The 25,284-nt window shown below is 44.6% G+C and overlaps 1 protein-coding gene across 18 annotated transcripts in view; it reads left to right on the top strand.

The window, feature by feature from the left end:
- RBFOX1 (RNA binding fox-1 homolog 1) overlaps positions 1 to 25,284 on the top strand; it is a 1,681,944-nt gene that overhangs the window by 1,339,199 nt on the left and 317,461 nt on the right. The gene's annotated exons all lie outside the window — the stretch shown is intronic.

The following is a 25,284-nucleotide window of genomic DNA, read 5'->3' on the forward strand; positions in this document are numbered from 1 at the left end:
CAGTTCACTCCCAGATAAGTGACAATGGGTTGTCAAATGGAGGACAAACACCCAGATGTTCTGGTTTTCATCTGAGTGTTTCACTATTGTGTGACAGAAATTCATTTTCTGGGAGAAAAATGAAAAATAATAATAACCCCGAAAAATGCCCAATAAGAATTTCAGATTTAGGGGTAGCACGGTGTCTCCTCCCTCTCATCTTTCAGGATGTGAGTACTTTTCAGGAATCACATGCTCGGTAAATGTTATCACTAAAGGGTGCAGGGGACGAGAGAGAAGAAACAGTATTTTGAAAGAGAGGGTGTGAATTTCCGCACTTCCCAGTCTTATTTGCTTTCCAGGTGTTTTCTCTGTTTGACTGTTTAGTGTGTAGGTCCTAGTTCATGGGCACTTTGAGCATGTCATCAAACAAGCTCTGTGTTTTGGCTTCGCATCAAATTGAGTCGTTTTGGCAACCTGATGTTCGCCCACCTCACAATCTTTATAGGGGAGAGGTGTCAAGGCACTTCCTTCAAGGCACTGAGGTCACTTCCCTTGAACTCAAATGCAAGTTGAAGGTGGTCTTTCCAGTTCCTACTTCCTGTTTCCTCTCCCGCACCCCTTCCTTTTCCATCTTTATTATTGCTTTATTATGCAAGTAATGCATGTAACTTGTGAGAAAAGTTGTAAAATAGGAGAAGTAATTAGAAAAAAAATCAATATTTGAAATAAAAAGTCTTTGAACTCCCATAAAAGTAATTCCTACTCTCCTTTCTAAAATGTCTGACTCTTTTTTCAACAAATATACATCCTTGTAAAACACATAGTTATCAAGATGGGTCCATGCTCTGCTCTGTGTTTTGTAACTTTTCTTTTAGCCATAAAATGATACATAAAAACCTATTCTATTTCATTAAACTTTTTTAATAGGTATTTTTAACAGCTTCACAGCATTGTATGGCATGAATGAATCATTAAGGAGAGGATGTGGATTTTGGTGTCAACCCCCAATTTTTCTCACTGTTATTCATTATTTGAGGGTTGCTTTTATTGAATACTTGGGCTTCCTGTATATATATTTTATTGAATATATGGGCTTCCTTGTGGCTCAGAGGTTAAAGCGTCTGCCTGCGTCTGCCTGCAATGCAGGAGACCTGGGTTCGATTCCTGGGTTGGGAAGATCTTCTGGAGAAGGAAATGGCAACCCACTCCAGTATTCTTGCCTGGAGAATCCCATGGACAGAGAAACCTGGTGGACTGTAGTCCACGCGGTCGCAAAGAGTCAGACACGACTGAGCGACTTCACTTTCACTTTTATTGAATACTAGTATTTTAGAACTTCTATACTATTGAGTAAATTCTTCTTCTCCTCCTCACTGGAAAAATGCAAGTGTCATAAAATGCAGATTTGAGAGTTGCACATTATGGACAGTGGACACATTTTCCCACCAATGGCGTGGACAGGTAGCTAGTGAACTGACTGTTCACAGCAGTCCTTTTCCATCTTGGCAGTACTGACTTTGGAATGCATAATTCTCTTGGATAACTGTCCTGTGTTTCATTGGGTATACAGCAGCATCGGTGTTGGCCCTCACCTACTAGATGCCAGAAGCGCTCCCTGATCCATTGTGACACCCCAAAATGTCTCTTGTTGTTACTGTTCAGTTGGTAAGTCATGTCTGGCTCTTTCTGACCCCGTGAACTGCAGCACGCCAGGCTTCCCAGTCCCTCACTATCTCCCGGAGTTTGTTCAAACTCATGTCCATTAGCCATCCAGCCATCTTATCCTCTGTCGCCCCCTTCTCCTCCTGCCCTCAATCTTTCTCAGCATCATGGTCTTTTCCAATGAGTCGACTCTTCACATCAGGTGACCAAAGTATCGGAGCTTCAGCATCAGCCTCAGTCCTTCCAGTGAATATTCAGGGTTGATTTCCTTTAGGATTGACTGGTTTGATCTCCTTGCTGTCCAAGGGACTCTCAAGAGTCTTCTCCAGGACGACAAAATGTCCTTAGACTTTGCTAAATATTCCCTAGGGAGGGGATAACCTCCCCTTCCCACCCCCACTTTGAGAACCATCGCTTTCAAGTGATGGGGTTCTTGAGTCATCTGAAGGGTGACTGTCTCTTGGAGCCTGTGTAAATCAATTGCAAGTTGGCCCTGGATTAGCGCCTAAAATAAAATTCAACCTATTCTGAGAAAACAATATATCTGAGTAGGGACTAATTACCTCTTTTTTATTTCAAGTGACAAAAGCCAATATATCACACTTAGCCACTATGAAGACTCCATTTCAGTAAACTAATTAAACTAATCCTATCTCAACTCATTATTCTCAGTTCCACTAAATATTTTAACACTCGAGATTTATTTCATTCCATAAATTATATCATACTTAAAGCTCCGCACAGCCCTCAAGAGTTTATTTTGGACCTTTTAAATGCAACTCAAAGCTTTATCTAGAATGTATATTTTTCATAATCTCTCTTAGCTAATCATTCACCTTAATTATGACTAATTATTAAAAATGATATATTACTTTAATTAAACGAAAGTGCTCTTCTTCTTGTTAGCCCTTATTAAATGCTGAGAACGTTACAACGATCACACAGCACGGGAAACAGCATAACTTGCGGACTTGGTTCTATTTTCTTGCTGCAAGCTGACAGAGATCCACATTTCAGGAGGCTGATTAATGCATAAGATGGCCAGAAAATTGTTTTTCATAGTTGGAAGGAATTAAGGCCCGTGTCCATCCCAGATTCATTTTCTAACAGAGGATCGCCGCATAATTAAAACGTTAATACACATCCTCCTATCCGTACTCAGGTTCCAAAGCCAGCATACATTAAATAGAAATTTAGCCCGAGTGCTTCCCGGAGAAGCCGAGAGGAATGATGCTTAAGTATCACTTCAGAGTAAATTGCTCCCCACTTATAGACGTGTAATGCAATTAAATCGAGGAGCTGTAAGCTGCCGAAATCAAGTAAGTTTAGTTTAGATATTTGTCTTTAGACATCTCTCTTTAGACATCTCCATGCTGAAGAGAAAAGAATGGACATCCAGCCAAAGAGCTGTTCATTAGAGTTGACATATGGTAAGCAAGGCCAGAAAACGCCTAAGGAATAGAGAATTTTCTTTGGCATCGAAAGAAAAAAAAAGGCAGCATTCAAGATGATCTCAGGATAACTATCGTTAGGAAACGTTTCCTCTGATTCTAACAGGGGTTCCTGGTCCAGTGTCTTGTTCTATGCTTAGTTCAAGAACTGAAAATTGTTAACTTAAAGAAAATGCAATAATACTAAATGCATTTTATAAAATGATATAACTGTTCTGCTTATGGCAGAATCAGATTCCTCAGAGGCAGAAAAAATGCTGATGGCGAATATGTAAGTGACATCATTTTGAGTGTTTGGGGTCATAGACCCTTGACATTGAAATCGTCTCTAGAATGATCTGGGTTTTATGCTAGCCTGGGCCAAAGTGCCAACTGAATTAATGCCCTTATCATTCATCTTTGGAGCTTCCAGCGAGCATCAGTAAATGCTTTCCCTGACACATTGGCCTCATTCCTCCCCATTCTCCATATTGAAAACCATTTTGTATAATATTTGAGCTCTGAGGGTGTGACGCCTTCGAGAGAAAGAAATTTAGCAGTGATACATTAATCTGGAATTACACTCAGTCTCCTTTATGCACATTAAACTCTTATTCAAAAGATCCTCAGATGCAAGCAGGAATTTACAAAGCATGTTATAATCAAGGGAAGGAAGCATCAGTTCATGCAGTGAAAATAAATATATACAAATAATAGACATAAAATTATACACATATATATATATATATGAAAAGCAAGAAAAATGAAGCAGTCACCTGGATATTCCTGACAGAAACTTTGATATCCCCAAACAAGGGGAGAACATGGCTCCAGTTCATTACTCTACCTGTGTATGCAGATGATTGCAAACACACGGCTGTTCTGTTTATTTGTGGTTCTCAAATTTGGACCTGGAGCTGAATGTGAAGAGCTGACTCGTTTGCAGCGGGTTTTGATGTCAGACATAACTGAGTCTGAACACCAGCTCCACAACTCCCTGACTGTAGAACCCGGGGCAGTGTCATTTACCTAGCTCCTCCTTATCCTGTGGGGAAATCAATGAGATGGGGGCGAACTACTTTGCAAGTCATGCCACGTCTGGAATTAGTGAAGAAAGTGAAGACCATCACCACCTAGGCTTAAATGTGAAGCAAGCGGAGACTGATTGGTTAGAATGATTTTCTCATTCATTCAGCAGATCTCTGCTGAACAGCCACTCTGCTGAGCCACGGGGGCTTGGTGCTGAACAGAACAAAGAGAATGCTGTTCTCATGGAGCTTACCTTCTCCTTGAGAGGATAAGTGAAATAAGAAGATGGTTCACGATAGTTGCTGGTCAGGTCATTCAAATAGAGGTTGGTGGATGTTTAAGGAAGGTTCTTATGAAGACGTGAAATTTAGGTTGAGCTGTTAATGACAGATCATGCCAAGATGGACAGGAAGAGCATTCCAGGCAAATGTTCTCAGAGGGGAAGAACTTGCAAGACCCCCAGACTTGCAAGAACTTGCAAAGACCCCCAGAAGGGCTTGAATCTGCCTGCCAATGCAGGAGGCCAGGTTCGATCCCTGATCCTTGAGGATCCCGTATGTCATGGAGCGTCTAAGCCCGCGAGGTACGACTACTGAAGCCCAAGAGCCTAGAGCCCATGCTCTGCAAGAAGGGAAGCCACTGCAAGGAGGAGCCTGCTCGCTGCAACTAGAGAACAGGCCTCACAGCAATGGAGACTCAGCACATAAACTTATAAGTTATTATTTATACTAATAATAAATTATCTTTTTAAAAAAGAGACCCCCATAAAATGGGAGCATGGCACAGCCACACAGCGAGCTCTGAGAAATGGGCAGAAGTCAGATCATATAGAACTTTGCAAATCAGGGTGAGGGGTTTGTGACACTTCTTTGGCAATGCACAAATTTCCTTCACAAAGGTGACTGCTGTGTGGAACACTGACCAACAAGGGCCCAGGGCAGGAAGCTAGGACATCAGCTTGAAGTCACCTGAGGATATGGGCCAACGGAGAGGGTGGCTTGGACTGTGGTGGTCATGCATTGGAAGGTGTAGAAGAAAAAGGGGCGGGGCTTTGGAAACTGATTTGAAATGAGAGGAAGTGAAGAAAGGTGACTCTGGGTGCTGAGGTTGAAGCCTGGAGCGGGTGGTGTCAGCGACACAGAAATTGCACACTGAAGGCTCAGGGCAGAGCTGGAATCACTGCTCAGAAGTTCCAGGAGAAATTGTGAAGGCAGTGATTATCAACTGAGATGAAAGATCGATTGTATGGGGGGTCATCTCAGGCATTGGAACTGGATGGAGTTCATCCTAGAGAGGAAGACAGCAGTTAGAAGAGACCTCAGTTAGTAGATCTGTTGTGCTGCGTATTTTGTGTCAGACTTTGAGTTGTTGGTTCTTGCCTCCTCCCCAAGAAGGCATTAGGAGAGTTCTTGGTACTCTGCAGAATTGCACATGTGAACTGGGGGCGTCTCTCCATCAAATCCACCAGTGTTCTTGCCAAGAGAGACTTGAGGGATGCTGTCTATTGTCAGAGGAGGAAACCAAAGGTCAGAGAGGATACCTGACTTGTCCAAAGTCACAGAGCGAGTTAGGACGGGGTGGAGCCAGGACAGGGTCCTCTCATTGACTGCCTTTGTGTAGGGTAAGGAGGACCCGGGCCTGCTCCCTGTGGGTCAGAGGGAGCTGGACTCCACCTCTCTTTGGTCCTCTAAAGCAAAACCCCTGAAAATATAGATTCTGTTGTTGTTCAGTCACTAAGTCATGTCTGACACGTTGTAACCCCATGGACTGCAGCACGCCAGGCTTTCCTGTCCCTCACTATCTCCCTGAGTTTGCTCAAACTCATGTCCATTGAGTGGGTGATGCCATCCAACGATCTCATCCTCTGTTTCCCCCTTCTCCTCCTGCCCTCAATGTTTCCCAGCATCAAGTTCTTTTCCAATGAGTCTGCTCTTCGCATCAGGTGGCCAAAGTATTGGAGCTTCAGCATCAGTCCTTCCAGTGAATATTCAGGGTTGATTTCCTGTAGCATGGACTGGTTTGATCTTGCAGTCCAAGGGACTCTCAAGAGTCTTCTCCAGCACCAGCACACATTCTGGATCACCCTTAGCAAATAGATTCCAGACACTCCTGTGCCACCACATATCAACCCAGTCCAGATCATTAACCTCTGCAGCTGGGGAATTTTCATTTTATCAGGCTCCCAGGGGAGTCCGACACTCCTTCAAGTTTTAAACTGACTTGCCTGTCTTCTGCAGAGTCCCATAGACTCTCTAGGATCATACCTGACATAACCTTTTGCTCAGTATATGTCTGCTTAGTTTATTCATCATGAATTAATTGATTAACCACTAAGTAACTAATCCAGTCATTAAAGATAAACCCCTCATCCATGACTTCTGCAAACTCTCCACCAAGTCAAACTCAGCAACACCCACCCATCCTATCAGACACACCAGCCCCACTCTCGAGCTGAGCACCCCTGACAAGGGAATTTGGGGATATTTTATATATTAATTTTTATTGGAGTATATTGCTTTACAATATTGTGTTCATTTCTACTGTACACCAAAGTGAATCAGCTGTACGTATACTTATACCCTCTCTGTTTTAGGATTTCCTTCCCAATTTAGGTTACCCCAGAGCATTGAGTAGATTTCCCTGTGTTACACACGATAGGTTCTCATTAGCTATCTATTTTACACATGGTATCAGTAGTGTATATGTGTCAATCCCAGTCTCTCAGTTCATCTCACTCCCCCTTCCCCCTTGATATCCATACGTCTGTTCTCTTCATCTGTGTCTCTGTTTTGCAAGTAAAATTATCTGTACCAATTTTTTTTCAGATTCCACATATATGCATTAATATATGATATTTGTTTTTCTCTTTGTGACTTATTCACTCTGTTTGACAGCCTCAAGGTCCATCCACATCTCTACAGATGACCCAGTTTGGTTCCTTTTTATGGCCGAGTAACATTCCATTGGATATATGTACCACATCTTCTTGGAATTTGGAGATATTAACAGAGAGGTGTGTATTATTACGGGCACTTGGCATCTCTCAGTTGCCTTGCCATGTACTCTGAGTTCTGTAAAATCACTCACTGAGAAGGAACTGCATCTCATGAGGCTATATTGTAGGACTGTGGCGCCTACACACGGGTATTCATAAGATACTTCCCTCAAGGACAGGTCAATGCAACCAAGGTGGTTTTGACTTCTTACATCTCTGTCCCAACCTTCAGTGGCCAATGGTAAATAATGAAGAAGTTGTATAGAGAATAGAGGCCAATGGTAATAAAACAGAGAAGGTAGACAAGAATATGGGAGAAACAGGCAGAGTTAGTTTTAAATTTTTTATTTACTTATTTTTATTTTTTGACTGTGCTGTGTGACATGTGGGATCCCAGTTCCCTGACCAGGGATCAAACCTGCCCCCCCTGCATTGGAAGCATTGAGTCTTAACCACTGTACCACCAGGGAAGTCCTCAGCAGTTTTGCTTTTTTTTTTTTTAATGCTTGTCATACACCAGACATTGTGCAAAGCATCCCCCATGTGCATTCTCTTGCTAAATTAGTATAATAATTGTATGAGATAGGTTTCATCATTACCCCCATTTTTCAGGTAAGAAAACCAAGGCTTTGTAAAGAAGGGAGCTGGAATCTCCAATTCCAGAGCTGGTGCCTTTAGTCGTTCTGCCAGACTGACATACATGGTATCATTCAGATAGTCCTGTCTTCTGGATCAGTAGGTCTCTGACAGCTGTCAGAATGTATCTTCCCAATCTTGTTTCCTATCAAAATCTTGTTTTCTTCTCTGACAAGAATAGAGCAGTGTGTTGGTTGATCCCAAACTGTGAAATAAACGCACACCTTGAGAGAGGCTCTTGGAATCTGTAGTTAGACACCATGGAAACTGTTATGTGTTTGGGAGGAAGCTGAATCTGCTGGGTCTTTAACACAGGGTACCATTAGGAGCGGTATCCATGGCAGCTGCAGGCGGCCCAGTTACACACCATGCGTCTACTCCAGGCTCTACACAACTTCAGGGATAGCAGAGCCCCTCATCTCTTGAATGATCAAGAGAACAGAGGGCGTACAGAGCTTCCCTGTCAGTAGGGGAGGTCTCTGGAATCCCTCCTTGTTTTAACTGAAATGTAATAGATGGTTGTATAGTGTATATAGTATATTGTTTTTGTCGATGTTGAAGTGTATACGTGTGTGTGTGTATGTGTATATATATGTATTTTCTTTTTAAAAATTCTTTTCCATTTGGATTTGTCGTTGTTCAGTTGCTAAGACATGTCCGACTATTTGCAACCCCAAAGCCCACCAGGCTTCTCTTCCTTCACCATCTCCCGGAGTTTGCTCAAACTCATGTCCATTGAGTCTCTGATGCCATCCAACCATCTCATCTTCTGTCATCTCCTTCTCCTCCTGCCTTTAATCTTCCCCAGCATCAGAGTCCTTTCTTTTTATTATAGGATGTTGAATACTGTTCCCCATGCTATACAGCTCAGTTCAGTTCAGTCGCTCAGTCATGTCCGACTCTTTGCGACCCCATGAACCACAGCACACCAAGCCTCCCAGTCCATCACCAGCTCCCGGAGTTCACCCAAACTCATGTGCACCAAGTTGATGATGCCATCCAACCATCTCATCCTCTGTCGTCCCTTCTCCTCCTGCCCTCAATCTTTCCCAGCATCAGTGTCTTTTCCAATGAGTCAACTCTTCACATGAGGTGGCCAAAGCATTGGAGTTTCAGCTTCAGCATCAGTCCTTCCAATGAATATTCAGGACTGTTTTCTTTTAGGATGGACTGGTTGGATCTCCTTGCAGTCCAAGGGGCTCTCAAGAGTCTTCTTCAACACCACAGTTCGAAGGCATCAACTCTTCAGCGCTCAGCTTTCTTCATAGTCCAACTCCTCACATCCATACATGACCACTGGAAAAACCATAGCCTTGACTATATGGACCTTTGTTGGCAAAGTAATGTCTCTGCTTTTTCATATGCTGTCTAGGTTGGTAATAACTTTCCTTCCAAGGACTAAGCGTCTTTTAATTTCATTGCTGCAGTCACCATCTGCAGTGATTTAGGAGCCCAGAAAAATAAAGTCAGCCACTATTTCCCCATCTATCTGCCATGAAGTGATGGGACTGGATGCCATGATCTTAGTTTTCTGAATGTTGAGCTTTAAGCCAACTTTTTCACTTTCCTCTTTCACTTTCATCAAGAGGCTCTTTAGTTCTTCTTCACTTTCTGCCATAAGGGTGGTGTCATCTGCATATATGAAGCTATTGATATTTCTCCCGGCAATCTTGATTCCAGCTTGTGCTTCCTCCAGCCCAGCGTTTCTCATGAGGTACCCATGCTGTACAGGAGGACCTTATTTATAATCCACTTGATATATCATAGTTTGCATTACATTATGTATAATCCTCAGCTCTCACTCCACCCTTCCCCCTCCACCCTCCCCTTGGCAAACAGTAGTCAGTTCTCTATGCCCATGAGTCTGTTTCTGTTTTGTAGATTCATTTGTGCCTTATTTTAGAGTCTACATGTAAGTGATATTGTATGGTATTTTTCTTTCTCTTTCTGACTTGCTTCACTTAGTATGGTAATCTCTAGTTGCATCTATGTTGCTGCAAATGGGATTATTTCATTCTTTTTTATGGTTGACTAGTATTCTATTGTATGTGTGTGTTATATATATACACACATCTTTATCCATTCATCTGTCGGTGGACCTTGTTTGCTTTAATGCGTTTATTTCACGAGCTTTGTTTCTGTCTCTTGTCTCTTATTTTATGCCTTTGTTGCAAGGGTGAAAGTCTCTCAGAACTTAAGAGTATTTTTGTTCTTTAGCTGTCATAGGGGAAAAAATGCAAAGCAAACAAGTGACCCAAAACACAATATCCTCGTTTTGCCCAATAAATCATTTCCATTGCCTTTTATCAAGATCAAGTAAAAGGCCTGAGGAGGTTGATAATTTTAAGACTGAAAAGGACTGGCCTCGGATCCCAAATTGTATGGAGCTAGAGGAGATTAACCCTGTTGTTCCTGACCCGGAAAGGTTCTATGGAACACACAGATGAGGTGTGAATCTGTACTCTGTATTCAAGATGTGCTTGGGATCAGTTCCCATGCAGATTTTGCCTCCTTCTGGGATAATGCAGACACTGTGCAGATTTTGAACACAAACGGAGGTGAAGTGGCCTATGTGAAAACAATCTAAAACTGACATTGTATTGACTTCATTATTGCTGGGGTGTGTGATTCCGAAACTGGAGTGTGAAATGTGACCCTTGAAATTTGACAGATTTGGGGTTCAAGTTCTCTCTCTTTATCCTCAACTTGTACCACGCCCCGAGCTTAAGTCCCCTCAACTATAGAAGACAGTAATAGCCCTCACCCCATGTGGTTCTAGGGAGGCTCAGGTAGAGCTCTTTCAGTGCTTGACAAAGAATAAGTGCTTTTAAAAGACTGTTTTATGCCAGGATGTAAGTTCTCTAGGAAAACCTGAGTGAAGTGGAAGTGGGGAAATAGGTAATGTGCAGAGCACAGCACCATTCTTTGATAAATTAAAAGTCAGCCTATTTAATGAAATGTTAATTGGGGCATACCCGTGTCCCCCTAAGGGCTTCCCTCCTGGTTCAGATAATAAAGAATCCGCCTGCAGTGCAGGAGATTTAAGTTCAGTCACTGGGTCAGGAAGATCCCCTGAAGAAGGGAATGGCTACCCACTCCAGTATTCTTGCCTGGAGAATCCCACGGACGGAGGAGCCTGGCAGGCTACATTCCATGGGGTCACAAAGAATCGGACACGACCGAGCAACTAGCACATTTACTTACACACACCTGCCCTCCTAAATGTTGGCTCTTGACCTTCATTATGGACTTCAGGTCCTAGGACAACATTGTTTAATCTCGTGAATAACTCAGGACTAGCTTTAGATGGTGACTTACATTAGTCAAATTAGGAGTAGGGCAAAGCATTGCCTAAAATAGTTAGTAAGCAGAACTGTCATCCAAATATGTTCAGGCTGTAGAGAGAAAAGAGCTTCTCTTGCAGCTCAGTTGGTGAAGAATCCACCTGTAATGCAGGAGATCTAGGTTCTATTCCTGGGTTAGGAAGATCCCCTGGAGAAGGAAATGGCAACCCACTCCAGTATTCTTGCCTGGAGAATCCCAAGGAAAGAGGAGCCTGGCAGGCGACAGTCCATGGGGTCACAAAGAGTCAGACATGACTGAGCAAATAATTAAAGAAATGATAAATTTCCAGAACCAGGACTTGACCCAATCAATATGACACCCAGGCTCACATTGTTCACTACGAGGTGCTGGAGCTTGGAGTCAAAATATTTGAATTCAAATTGTGGCTTGTGGGGCCTTCATCCACATCCCCTAACTTCCCCGAGCCTTGCTTTTCTCTTGTCTGCAGAAGGGAATAATAAAACCTTGTTGACAGCATTGTAAAGATGGAATGAGAAAAGGCATCTAAAATGTCTTTGCACCTCACAAAGATTAGGCCCGTGTAAGGTGCCCTGTTTTGCATCATCCCCAGCCAAGAGATCATTTTCGGATTGTGTTTGGGATTGCGAATTTACAAGGTTGGCAACTTCGGATGAAAAGAATCAATACGCTGTCTCTTTAAAAAGGAATTAGTGGTTAAAAGAACTGACAATCCATTTAGAGATTTGTGTATCTCAATAGCAGGCAATGAGACCATTTTCTTTCCATTTATAAGAATTTGTTTGTGCTACTGGGAGGACAGCTTCAACAGTCGGGTTGTTTGCTATGATTTGTATGCCCTGGGGATACAGAAAGGCAGGAATGTATGAAAATTGCAAATATGGAAGAAAAGATCTAGGAAGATTTTTCTTTTCTTTCTTTTTTTTTTTTACTACCTGCTTCAGTTGTACGGCTTGGAGCTAGACCTTCCTGAGTCCCCGGGACCGTTCAGACCTGTGTGTGTGTGTGTGTGTGTGTGTGTGTGTGTGTGTGCGTGTGTGTGCGTGTGTGTGTGCATGTGCGTGTGTCTTCTGCAGCCTTGTTGGCTCTCCTAGTTGTGGCTCGCTCTTCTGCTCCCAGTCCTTATTATCATACCTCCTATCCTCGATTGACCTTCTGAACTAAATTTGTGAAAGTCGATTCTCTGTGAGGTTCTGGGTAGGGCAGTGTGCCCAGGCCTCATCTCTCCTGGGCGTGACCTCCGTCCACTATCTCAGATCCACCAGCGTGTTGATCTGTGGCATGAATTTTCTAGTCTCTTTTTAGAATGGCGTCTGCTGACATGGCTGTAAGTGGGCTTGTGGGATTATGTGCACTGATCTGAAAAAGGGGCCCTCATGCAGGTCATGGGGAAAGCTCCGGGTCCTTAGAGTTCCAGGGCTTTCTGGGTGGCACTACTAGTAAAAATCCACCTGCCAGTGCAGGAGGTGAAGGAGACGAGGGTTCGATCCCTGGGTCGGGAAGATCCCCTGGAGGAGGAAATGGCACCCTGCTCCAGTATTCTTGCCCGGGAAATCCTGTGGACAGAGGAGCCAGGCGGGCTACAGTCCAGGGGGTCACAAAGACTCAGAAAGTTGGATGTGACTGAGGGACTGAAAACACACACGCAAGAGCTCCAAGGGTACCAGATATGGGGTAGCTGCCCCCCTCCTGTTCTCATCAAAGGAGCTGGGTCAGGATAGCCTCTCCTCCTGGACGTCCCCATCTTTTTCTCTCCCTTCTTTGCCTAGTTAACACTCTCGGGTCTGCTTCCAAACCCAGTCCATCGGTCCCTTCCTCCAGGAAAACTTCCCTGATGTCATTGACTAAGTGCCTCTACTATTATTTCTCAATTTCCTATGCCTTCACGTGTAGCTTGTAGGGTCGTTTGGGCTTTTCATCTTTTGATAGAATGATATAATGATTTAATTCATTCCTGAATGCCTGTCAGTCCTATGGGAGGAGAACCCTATGTGGTTTTTCTGCCTGCCTCATATACAGCAGGTGTCTGTCAGTGACTGGATGGATAAGTGAATGAATGGGTTACAGGACAAGACCGGTAGGACACTCATGTTTTCAGGAAAGCTGAGATCCACGACAGAAGGGATGACGTCGGACCTTGCACTAGCTTTCTCACTGCGCTGCATCCCAACTTAGAACCTCTTCATCCATCCTGAATGTCCGCAGAATGTACGCTCCATGCAACCCACCCCCCGACCCCTCCTGCCCTCTGCAGTCCCATGTGGCACCTTGCTCAGTGTCCACCACCATTCCTCAGCCGGGTTGGAATGATTTCCAGATTTTGAAACTTGCCCACCTTCTGAATTCTTAAGCACTTCGGTCCGTGTTTTTCATTCAGCAAAAATATTTTATTCTACCTCTTCAAGTTGGTTTTTCAGCATTGGTTTTAGACCTCTGCCTGCATGCCACTTTTTGAGTGGACGTTTCATGAAGTCCTGAAAGACCAGGTCCTCTTGGAATCCCCTTTCATACATAGAATCTTGCATTTCCCTTTAAAGAGACGATGCTGTGTGTGTTTAGACAATGGCTTGTTTCTTCTACTGAGGAGTGAGCTACTTGAGGAAATGCATTAAGTCTTGACCATGGCGGTCTTGACCATCACTAAGCATCCAGATCTTAGTAGGTACTCCATAAGTGACTGTCAGCTGAAACTGTAAAGCTCAGACACCACACCCTTTGCAGTCCTACCAGAGCCTGTGACCTTGATGGGAGACACTTGGGGTCAAGGTGGAAAAGGGGCCGTGTGTGTTCATATATTCACCCACCTCCTGTGATGTATGGATCCTCATCTCTCTCTGGGCTGGGGCCGGGACCTCGTTCTCCTGCTGCGCCATAGATTCAGCTGAATAGGTTATAAATCCTAACCTACACTAGCATAAGCCAAAGAAAGATTGATTATCTCGAGAAACGGAGAAGTCCAGGCGTAGTTCTGGCTGCCATCAGTCATTTCTGAGGATAAGGGTTTAAGTCCTCGTGACAGGGGTCTCTCCACTGCTGAGCCAGCCTCACTTTGGAGTTTTTCGGGTTTTGTTTTTGTTTCATTAGCTGTAGCGTCTGGTATGTTGTCAGTGGCTCTGCAGATCCGACGGCAAGTGCCTAGGGGTGAGCGGGTGGGGAGCAGTGCACGCTGGGTCATCCTTAAACCTGAATTCTGTGGCCAGGAAGATGGACGCTTTGACAGGCAAGACGTCCATCACTTCTTGCCCATCTCTGGATGTCCGTAAGCATGTTTTCCTTAGCATTCCCATTGCATGTGAAACCCATTACACTCAGGAGTTTATTCATAGGAGTGCAGGTTTATTTATTTATTTTATAATCTTGTGGTCTGTTTTTGGCTGCGCTGGGTCTTTGTTGCTGTGGCGAGCAGGGCTACTCTCCACTGTGATGCACAGCCTTCTCACTGTAGCACCTTCTCCTGTTCCAAAACATAGGCTCTAGGGTGTGCAGGCTTCAGTAGTTGTGACCCCCGGGCTCTAGAGCACAGTTCAATATTTGTGGTGGTGGTGGTTTAGGTGCTAAGTCACGTTTGACCCTTGTAACCCCATGGGCTGTAGCCCACCAGGCTCCTCTGACCATGGGATTTCCTAGGCAGGAATACTGGAGTGGGTTGCCATTTCCTTCTGCAGGGGATCTTCCCGATTTGGGGGTCAAACCTCCATCTCTTGCATTGCAAGTGGATTTTTTTTACCAACTGAGCCAACCGGGAAGCCCCTCAGTGTTTATGGCGAATGGGCTTAGTTGCTCCATAGCATGTGGGATCTTCCTGGACTGGGGATCAAACCCGTGTCTCCTGCACTGGGTATGTAGATCCTTCACCAACAGGCCATGATGGAAGCCCTACAGGAGTGTACTTTTGATCGAGATTTAGAGACAGTGTTTCTACCCCCACCCCAATCTGTTTTAGGGCAGATTCCTTAGGGATTACGCCTGAGCTGGGAATTGCCAAGCAAGTCATTCATTGGGAGGATGGTCTCAGGAGAGACCTCTGGGTGACACAGTAAAGAATCAGGGTAGGGCGGGAGAGACAGAGGTGTAGTTTCAGGGGAAACCCCAGCCTCAGCCTGACCCTGTGGCAGCTCCGGAGAATTAACTGGACCAGAGATCATTTCACCCAGGGTCTTCCTCCCACCTCTTCACCTCAGTCTGTCTTTGGCCACAGGCTCAGGCTGTCCGCTCTCGGGAAGGATGCAGCCCTCCTACCCTCCTTACCCGCTCCCTCCACCCTGGGCATCTCTGACTAGGGCAGCCCCTATCAGTCATGTTCAACCTTTCAGAGAAAAATTCAGGTTGGGAGCAATTTTCAGCCAGTACACACATCAGCCAGGAGATCGTTCACCAAACGGGGGAGGATTTGTGAGGCTCGAGCTTTCAAGAAACATAGAATAATGAGAAATCTGAAATGACAGGGATCCTTGTATAAATAGTAGCCGATAGTTTTTATTTTCTGATCAGTCCCAATTCTGCCTGCTCTCTTCTCTCCCCTGTCCCTGACCTAAGCCTCCCTGGTGATCACAACAGCCTTTCAGATTTAAGGAAGTGTTGGTTGCTCAGTCGTGTCTGACTCTCTGCCCACCAGGCTCCTCTGTCCATGGAATTCTCCAGGCAAGAGCACTGGAGTGGGTTGCCATTCCCTTTTCCAGGGGATCTTCCCGACCCAGGGATCAAACCTGCGTCTTCTGCATTGCAGATTCTTTACCATCGGAGCCTCCAGGGAAGCCCCTTAAGAGTAAAGTCACTATTTCTAAGAAATTTAAGGAAGACTTCCTATTAGAAGGGTTGACATAGGAGGTGAACCATCTTTAGATACTACAGGGAGAGAAATTGCCCTGACCTCCCATCCTCCTATGTTGCGGATTGTACGTCTCCTACAGAGCTCGGGGTCATGACGTCTCTGCTCTCCTACAAACGGGCTCCGTCCGGCCTCTGGGTTCTTGGTTGCCTCCCTTGCAGTTTACTGATTAGGCAGTGTCGGGGGCCAGTTTCAGGTTTTGGGGTGCCCCAGTTGTGACAGGAGCGATGGCAGATTGCATTCCCCCTTGCCATCTCGGGAAGGCACGCTCCGCTCCTCTCCCTCTGATGTGAAGGATCAGACCCACGCCGCAGACTCGCCCACGACCGCTCTTGGCTGGCTGCGTTTCCGGGTGACGCCCCCTCCCTCCCCCTCCCTCCCCCGTGACTACGCGGTCACCAGCAGCCTGCGCGCGCATAAATAAGGCTGCATGCACGCGTGTGACGATATATAGCCATCACGGTACCGTGTGGCCATGTGGACGTGCGGAGGAAATGTAATAGACTGTGGTTGTGTGTCTGTAGGTATATAATAAGTTTGCCGCAGACCAGGGGCGGGGAGAAATGGAGCCATTTGTTGATTCAAACCAATTTTTTTTTTTCCCCTCCCTTGAGTTAGTACCCAATCTGTAGCTAAGAACTGCTGACGACAGCATATTTCTGAGTGTAGATTTTTTTTTTCTCCCCTGACAGCTAAGACCTAACTCTTGCCTGATCTATGTAGCCGCATTGTTCAAATTACAAAGCTTAGGTGACAGAACTGCTCTATTTTCTGGGAGCCCCAGACACACCTGTCATCAGATAGAAGCGAGAATGCAGAAGTCATCACTTTACTTAGAAACTCAGCAGATGACTGAAATTATTTCTTACTACTAATTCCCCTTTTAGTGGAGATAAGCCGCTTTGTTCGGCTGTAAATGAAACATTAGAGTATTAACGGAGGAGCCAGAAGTATTGGGGAAGCAAAGATTTTATCTGCAGTAGGAACATTTTGGGCAATAAATTGTTTTGTTGGACAGAATACTAAATCTCTTGAGTTACAAAGAAGCAGAGCTCATTAAGGGGGATGCTTAAAGCAGGAGGAAAAAAAAAGGCGAGACAAAAGCTTATTACCTTTGTTGTGGGGATTGGGGGTGTTTGCAGGTTCTCATGTATCTAGCATGGAAGAATTATTCAGTGCAGTTATTAAATAGCTATGTCTATAGACTTGGAAACGCTCTGTGAATATGTCCAAGGGACAAATACATTGCTGAAATATCAATAGGAATCTGCAATCAGTTATGAATTCCGGAGTACATATTTATCCTCAAAGACTGGGTTTTTGTTTCCTGTGGGTGAAATTTGCCCGTCTCTTTGCCACATCCTTCAGATTAATCGGCTGGCATGGTTACATAAATGTTTGTAATAGAGAAGACAGAATGCCAGGGTTATCCAAAACGTTGTCGCAAAACACACACCTAAATGAAGAGCATTATGCATTGAGAGTGGGGATCAACGGGCCTTGGAAGGGAGGGGTGTTTTCCCAGGATGGGGGTGGGCAGCTCTGGAGCTGTGAGTGGTTGTGGGGTGTGGGTCCTTTGGAGTGACCCCCTGCTTGTAAGTGTCAGAGGAGGGACACTTACGATCCATTGCGGGGAAGCAGGGCAGAAGGAGGAAAGTAGCAGGAAGACGGCTCCATCTCTTCTCTGGACATGGCAGCCCCCTTGGCTGCATCCCCAGGAGCAAGGCTGCGTGTTCTGACTCCTTGACTGCCTGGACTTGTTGCTCTTTAGAGCTTTGGGGAGGAAGATGGCCCCAGAAGTGTCGCACCTGAGAAATCAGGTGGGGAACAGTATCAACAGCCACACCTCACTTGCAAGCAGATGGGGATTTCTTGAGAGCAGTTTCATGGCTCTGCAGTTTTTCTTCTTTTTTTTCTCTCTGAATGATTCACAGCATCTCTTCACAGACGCCCACCCTGATAGCTCTCTATGCCATTTTTGCCTCCCCCCCGCCATGACATGCCCTACAGCACAGGTGGGTGCCCAGGACTTGTCACCAGGAGAACCGTTCAGTTCATACTCTGGACCCACCCGTAGTTGCAGCTCACTGTCTGCTTTCTTGGTGGTTTCTACAAAAGCAAGGGTGTGCATGCCTGTGTGCTCAGTTGTGTCCGACTCTTAGTGACCCCACGGACTATATATAGCCCGCTGGGCTCCTCTGTCCATGGGACGTCCCAGGCAAGAATACTGGAGTGGGTTGCCATTTCCTTCTCCAGGGGATCTTCCCGACTCTGGGTTCGAACCCGCGTCTCCTGTGGCTCTTACATTGGCAGGCAGGTTATTTATCACTGAGCCACTAGGGGAGCCCCAAACAGTGACAACATCTTTCAAAATACAGCAGTGGACAAACACATAACGTACACTCACATGAGCTATGGAAAAACACCAAAGTTGGATTTGCTTTGAGAAAACTCTGTGTATGAAGGTTATTTTTTAAAGCCGCAAATAAACAATCGTAATTTATTTCAAAAGGCACTGAATTGGAAGATGTTCCACCAAGAAATGGCATCCTTTTTGGTCTTCTATCTCTGGCACGCAATCCAGTGCCAGGAAAAGATTCTTGATCTGTAGTGAAGATAGAATAATTGCTTGCATCACATTGAAATTCAGCATGTATTTAAAACATGATTCAGATCACAGCCTCTTTACCCTGTCATTCATTGAGCCAGTGACTTTTCAGGACCACTTATCCACAAGCTATAGGACAGCCGCCTGTCAACATTGGTTCGTAGGAGCTCTGAGCATTGAGCTAATGTCTTATGACTGTCGTGTGGAGGGCATTGAGTCTTCTTGAGATGAGTAGAAACAGGGGTCCATGTGGAGGTGAATGAAACACCCTGGTGACAGAGGGGAGCCTCAGGGCTTTGCATCTCCCTGTGAACATGTTTTCAAGTTAATTTTCAATTTCAGTGTAGTTGAATTATAATGTTGTGTTAGTTTCTGCTGTTCAGCAAAGTGAATCAGTTATGCATATACATATATCTACTCTTTTTTTAGATTATTTTCCCCTATAGGTCATTACAGAGTATTGAATAGAGTTCCCTATGCTATGCAGTAGATTCTTATTGGTTATCTGTTATATATATATATAAGTGTATATATGTCAATTGCAATCTCCCAATTTATCACTCCTTCCCTTTCCACCTTGGCAATCATAAGTTTGTTTTCTATATCTGTGGCTCTACTTCTATTTTGTAAAGTTGTACGATTTTTTTTTTTAGCTTCCATATAAAAGTGATATCGTGGTATTTTGTCTTTCTCTGTCTGACTTACTTTGCTTAGTATGGCAATCTCTAGGTCCGTCCATGTTGCTGCAAATGGCATTATTTTGTTCTTTTTTATGGCTGAGTAATATTCTATACCAATTATTTTCTGTCCATTCATCCACTGATGGACATTTAGGTTGCTTCCATGTCCTGGCTATTGTACATAGGGCTGCAGTGAACATTGAAGTTGGTATCAAAGCGTAATAGTGGTGAATAGAGAAAGATGAAAATCAGTATTTTTCAATGTAGTGTTCCGATTCTACAGCAGATGAACTGTATGGTGAATAATGCAAAAGTGAAGCAGCACTTACATGGGGAAAATGTCTGGGCACCTGCAGAGATTTTGAAATTTATTTTTACCCCCATTTTTGGCCCTGAGTGTTTATGTACTAGATGTATGATACAGTGAACGCACGTGTCAAGAGTTCTGGTTGAAATCCTGTGTCAGGAGCTACACAACTGTGAATAAGCCTGTTAGTCTCTTTGAGACTCAGTTTTCTTATCTGTAAAATGGCACTATGAAGCTACCCAAGTTAAGAGGACAGTCAGCTCTAAAATGTCCCGTTTCTGGTACCATTCATGATGACGTGAGGCAGAAAATGCCTTTTATGGGCCTGTCTCAGACCAGCTAGGGCATTGAAGGAGACTGTCTCAGATGTTTGTACTCAAAGCACAGTCAGTGTCGCCAGGAAGACTGTAGCCTCTGGAGAAACACAGGGTTGAATGCTATCTGCTTTCCTTACCCACTGGGCAACAGTGACAGGATCCTTAAGCTTGCTAAGCCTTCGTTTCTTCATCTATAAAATGGGACAAAGAATCATCTCAATGTCACACAAGTTTTAAAGATGATGATGGTGAAGCATTTAATTGAATTTTTTTGCTCTTTTTTTTTTTAAGGAGGGGGAGTGAGAAATTAAATATTTCCTGCCATATCAATAAGCAAGGGTCTCATAGCCATCAGGAATGCCAGCCCTCCAAATGTGAATTTCGGAGCCCAGAGGGTTCCTGAAAAGAACAATGCCTGCGAGCCAGCAGTCATCAGGTTTCTGCCACCCCCTAGGGGGAGAGGAACTAAAGGCTGTGAAAAATCGAGTCACAGGATGCTGGCCCCCGATAACTGAGATGCATATGAAAGGAATGATTTCAGTGAGCCCAGTTCTTGCATCTTCCCATACATACTTCAGATATCTGATTTTCCTTAATTAACAATAACCTTTTGATGTTCAGACTATCTGCTCCCTGTTGCAAGCGTCTAAATAACTTGGTGCTCCCTCTCCCCCCACTTCCTCAGACCAGTTCTCTGAGTTACTTGAGATGCTGTCTCCTGGCCTTGAAGTCCTAAAAATTCCCACCAAAGAAAGCATAACTCTCAACTTGTAGGTTGTCACTATTTTCTAAGTCAACAGGGGCGTGCTGTGTGGCATGTAGGATCTCAGTGCCCCAATCAGGGATCAAAACGGTGCCCCTGCAGTGGAAGCATGGAGTCCTAGGCACTGGATTGCCAAGGAGGTCCTTTAATTTCTATTGTTAAAGGGTCTCAATGTGTGATGGCTGTCACCTGCATTATTATTACTTTTATTGGGGAGTGAGATCCATGGGTGAATTCTCGGGCCAGCCCAGAGCTGAGGGCGGAACTGCAAGCTCACAGCCATTCTGAGTGGCTTACCCAGATGCTGGCTCTTGGCCACTCTTTGACTGGCGCCACCTTCGGACCTCTATACCCAAGGAGCTCTCTAAACTGGAAACTCCTTATTCTTTCCAGAGCCTGCCAGAGAGTGAAATTTGAGCTTGGAATGTGCCGACGTGGTTGGCGGTGGCCAGGGGCTCCTGCAGTCACTGACAAGTGTGGAGACCAAGCAGAGTCTGCACTCTGGTCCCCCCACTATAGGGGAGGGGAAGAGTCCCAAGGCCGTTTCCTTGGAGAACATTGGAAAGATCACCCTTTCCAAACAAGAGTCTTAGACTGCAGTGGAGCTCAAAGGCTCCCTTTAATGGCTAGGGCCACTACAACAAATTCTCAAACTTGGTGACTTTCAGCCTCAGAAATTCTAGAGGCTAGAAGCCTGGAATCAAGATGTCAGCATGCTTGGATCCTTCTGGAGACAGAGAATATCCATGCCAGGCCCCTCTGCCAGCTTCTGCTGGCATCTGGTAATCCATGACATCTTTTGACTTGTAGACATGTGGCTTCAATTTTCCCTGCATCTTCACAGGGCCTTCTTTCCTGTGCCTTTTCCTCTTCTGTTTCTTGTCTTTGGATACAGGGTTCCCCCTAAAACAGGATGTTGTTGTTCAGTTGCTAAGTCATGTCTGGCTGTTTGTGACCCCATGGACTGCAGCACTTCAGGCTCCCTGTCCTTCACTATCTCCTGGAGTTTACTCGGATTCATGTCCTTGAGTTGCCAGTGAGTCTATCTAGCCATCTCATCCTTTGCCGCCGCCTTCTCATTTTGCCTTCAATCTTTCCCAGTACCAGGGTCCCATCAGGTGGCCAAAGTATTGGAGCTTCAGCTTCAGCATCAGTCCTTTCGGTGTAAACTCAGGGTTGATTTCCTTTAGGATTTACTGGTTTAATCTTTGCTGTCCAAGGGACTCTCAAGAGTATTTTCCAGTGCCACAATTTGAAAGCATCTCGTGTTAAAGTCTTTAATTATATCTGCAAACCACTCCCCTTTTTTTCCAGTTAACATCACATTTGCAGGGGTGTGGGCTTAAGACTGAGACATACCTTTTGAGGATGCACACTTGGTCACTGTCATTGTGTGTGTGTGTGTGTGTGTGAAACACCTTCGTATGAAGAAACAGTTGGATTTAACAAGACCACTCAAGGACAATTTCTTAATAAAAAGAAATAATATCCTCAGGCACTTACTAGGTCCACAAATTGTGTTGTCTGATGAGATATGCATCTTTTTTTATTCATCTCAATCCTCTGAGACAGGTAGTATGCTCCTCCTCAATTTATGAATCAGAAAACTGAGCTTTAGCAGAAGCTCATTTTTTCTTGCTCAGCCAACCAGGAAAGTGGTAAAGCTTATATTCTAAACTAGGCTTTTGTAATTCCAAAACCCTTACTTTGAACATTCATGCCAGTGCCATGAGTAGGAATCTTCTGGGGACTGTTAACACTTCAGCATCCCTCAGGCTCCATCTCCAGAAATTTTGATTCTGTAAGAGTGGGGTAAGGGTAACGATTCACATGGAAAGTAACTGCCTTATGTAATCCACCCCACCCCACTGCAACCCATCTCTCAGGTCATTGCAACCTCAGCCTAGGGTCTAGCAGACATATTCCGAATATCCCCAAAGAGAGAAATCCTTCAAAGGTAAACTGCACTCATAAGTGACACCAAGTTCCTTTTTTGATTGTTGTTCAGTTGCTAAGTAATGTCCGACTCTTTGAGATCCAATGGACTGTAGCACCCATGCTTCCCTGTCCTTCACTATCTCCGGAAGTTTGCACAGCTTCATGTCCATTGAGTTGGTGGTTCCATCCAACCATCTCATCCTCTGCTGCCCCCTTCTCCTCCTGCCTTTAATCTTTCCCAGCATGAAGGTCTTCTCCAATGAGTCAGTTCTTCACATCAGGTGGCCAAAGAAAGTACTGAAACTTCAGTTTCAGCATCAGTCCTTCCAATGAATATTCAGGGTTGATTTCCTTGAGGATGGACTTTAGGATTGATTCCTTTTTTCATTATTGTTTGCTACAGCTCTCTGTGTCTGGAGCTTTCCCCCAACACTTCCCTTGCCTGTTTGCTCAAACACACACTTGTGTTATCATCCAGGTGCAGTGTGGGTACTGATGGTGGTGCTCTTAGTACCTTCCCAGATTTAAGTTTCCTTACTCGTCAAAGGTTTCCTTGAAGGCTCAGTGATAACCCACCTGCCAATGCAGGAAACATAGGTTCCATCCCTGGGTCAAGAAGATCCCCTGGAGAAGGAAATGGTAACCTACTCCAGTATTCTTGCCTGGAAAAATCCCATGGACAGAGGAGCCTGGCAGGTTACAGTCCACGGGGTCTTAGACACAACTAAGCGACTAAGCATGCACTCTTTAAGCATCTGACATTTTCCACACGGAGGATGTCCACAGAGGTAGAGAGGGAAGTCTTTCAGCAAAGCACAGCAGAGGAGCCATAATCCTACAACAGTTCTAGTGAGTGAAAAATCGATTTCAGAAACCAGCACAGTGGTGGCAGTAGTGGGGAGTCATCCATGCCGCCCTGTTGTACAGGCCTGTTAAGTGAAATTTACAGGACCTTCCGTCATAGCAGAAAACTGTGCAGTTGATGATCTTTGCTGCTGAAGAAGCAAAATTGAAGTGTCACCTACCACGATTGCATTTTATTTCTAATATGTTGCCCTGCCAACCTTGGAACCATGCGTGAAACCCAGGAATGGGAAGGGACAGAAGTGTGAACTCTGGCTCAATGGAGCTGATTGGAGAGGGTTTTTTTTCCCCAAAGTACAGCCCCAAGACATCTCAGGAGAACCTGCCTGAATAGAAGAAACAAGCAATATTTGAAAATCAAGAAGAGTTAAGCTGCTTGATAGAGTTACTTAAAAAAAATTTTATCTTCAGAGCATTTAGTTTTAATCACACCGTGGTTGGCGTAAATCCATTCTCTCTGCAAAACGACTCACACAATACATAGATAGGCAAGAATAGAGTAAAAAGTGAAGGTTTCCAAAATTTAAAGAGCCTCCAAATCACCTTGCATTCCTCAAGGAGGGAACTGCTGTAAATACTTAGCAGTTATTTCAGGCATTTCTCTGCTAAACTCTCAAACTCAGTTTAAAATAGTTGCAGGTGCTCTGATACTGTAGACAGGTTGACAGGCTGATGAATAGATAAGATAGTCAAACATGGTGATAGATAGGCAGACAGACTGGGCAGGTTGAAAAACGAGAAAAAAAAAACAAAACAGAAAAATACTTTAGAATCCCAAATGAGGGCAGGCAGAAGTTTTTGTTTGTTTTCATATGTATTTACGTAATTGGGCTTCCCTGGTGGCTCAGGTGGTAAAGCATCTGCCTGCAATGCAGGAGACCTGGGTTTGATCCCTGGGTTGGGAAGATCCTGTGGAGAAGGGAATGGCAGCCCACTCCAGTACTCTTGCCTGAAGAATTCCATGGACGGAGGAGCCTGGCGGGGTACAGTCCATGGGGTCACAGAGAGTCATACACAGCTTAGTGACTAACGATTGCAATTTTTATTTATTTATATGACTGCGTCAGGCCTGGGTTGTGGCATGAGGGATTTTTGTTGAATCATTAGGAATCTCTTGCTGCGATACACAAATTCTCTACTTGTGGCCTGTGGACTCAGTAGCTGCACGCGGCGTTAGTTGCTCTGTCGCATGGAGCATCTTAGTTCCCTGACCAGGGATGGAACCCACACATCCCCTGCATTGCAAGGCAGATTCTTAACCACTGGACCACGAGGGAAGTCTGCAGGGAGAAGGTTCTGAGTTTGCTGGTTACTCCCTCTATGATTCTAGGATTAGCAAATCCTTTAACTTCTTTGATCCAAACTTGCGTTATGTGTTAAGGTGGAGGATGAGAGTAAAGCTTCCACAATAAAATGTATTTGAAAATAGAGGCTGTAGTGTAGTCTGTAGAGGTTTGGAAGCCAGGTGTATTCAAATTATGCAAAAGAGTCTGGAAGTCAAAGAACACCTTTCTACAACTGCAGTTCAGGTACTTTGAAGTATCCTCTCCCCAACCATGACCCACTATGAGTAGCAAGGAGTCTCTATTCGCTCCTAGAAATTCTCAGTTCAGGAAGAGGCTGTCATAGCCTCTACAGATATAGTAACACCACTGGGAGCTAGAACACATTCAGTTCCTTTCACACACTATTACTTAGCAGTGGCCGAAAGAGTTTGTAAATTGCATAAGGGAGACTAGAGTGTCCTGTAAGGATGGCTCTTGAGGAACTTCACCTCCAAGTTCACGAATATCTATCTCAATGAAGTTCAGTCTCACAAAGAAAGATGTCGTTGTTAATAAGCTATCAAGCCTGCAGCAAGTGGGTGTTCTTTTTCCTTTGCTTTGAAGAGTTTATTTTACTTTAGATTTTACAAGTGCAG

Source organism: Oryx dammah, unplaced genomic scaffold, assembly GCF_014754425.2.
Source record: "Oryx dammah isolate SB20612 unplaced genomic scaffold, SCBI_Odam_1.1 HiC_scaffold_2, whole genome shotgun sequence".
NCBI classification, from domain to species: Eukaryota; Metazoa; Chordata; class Mammalia; order Artiodactyla; family Bovidae; genus Oryx; species Oryx dammah.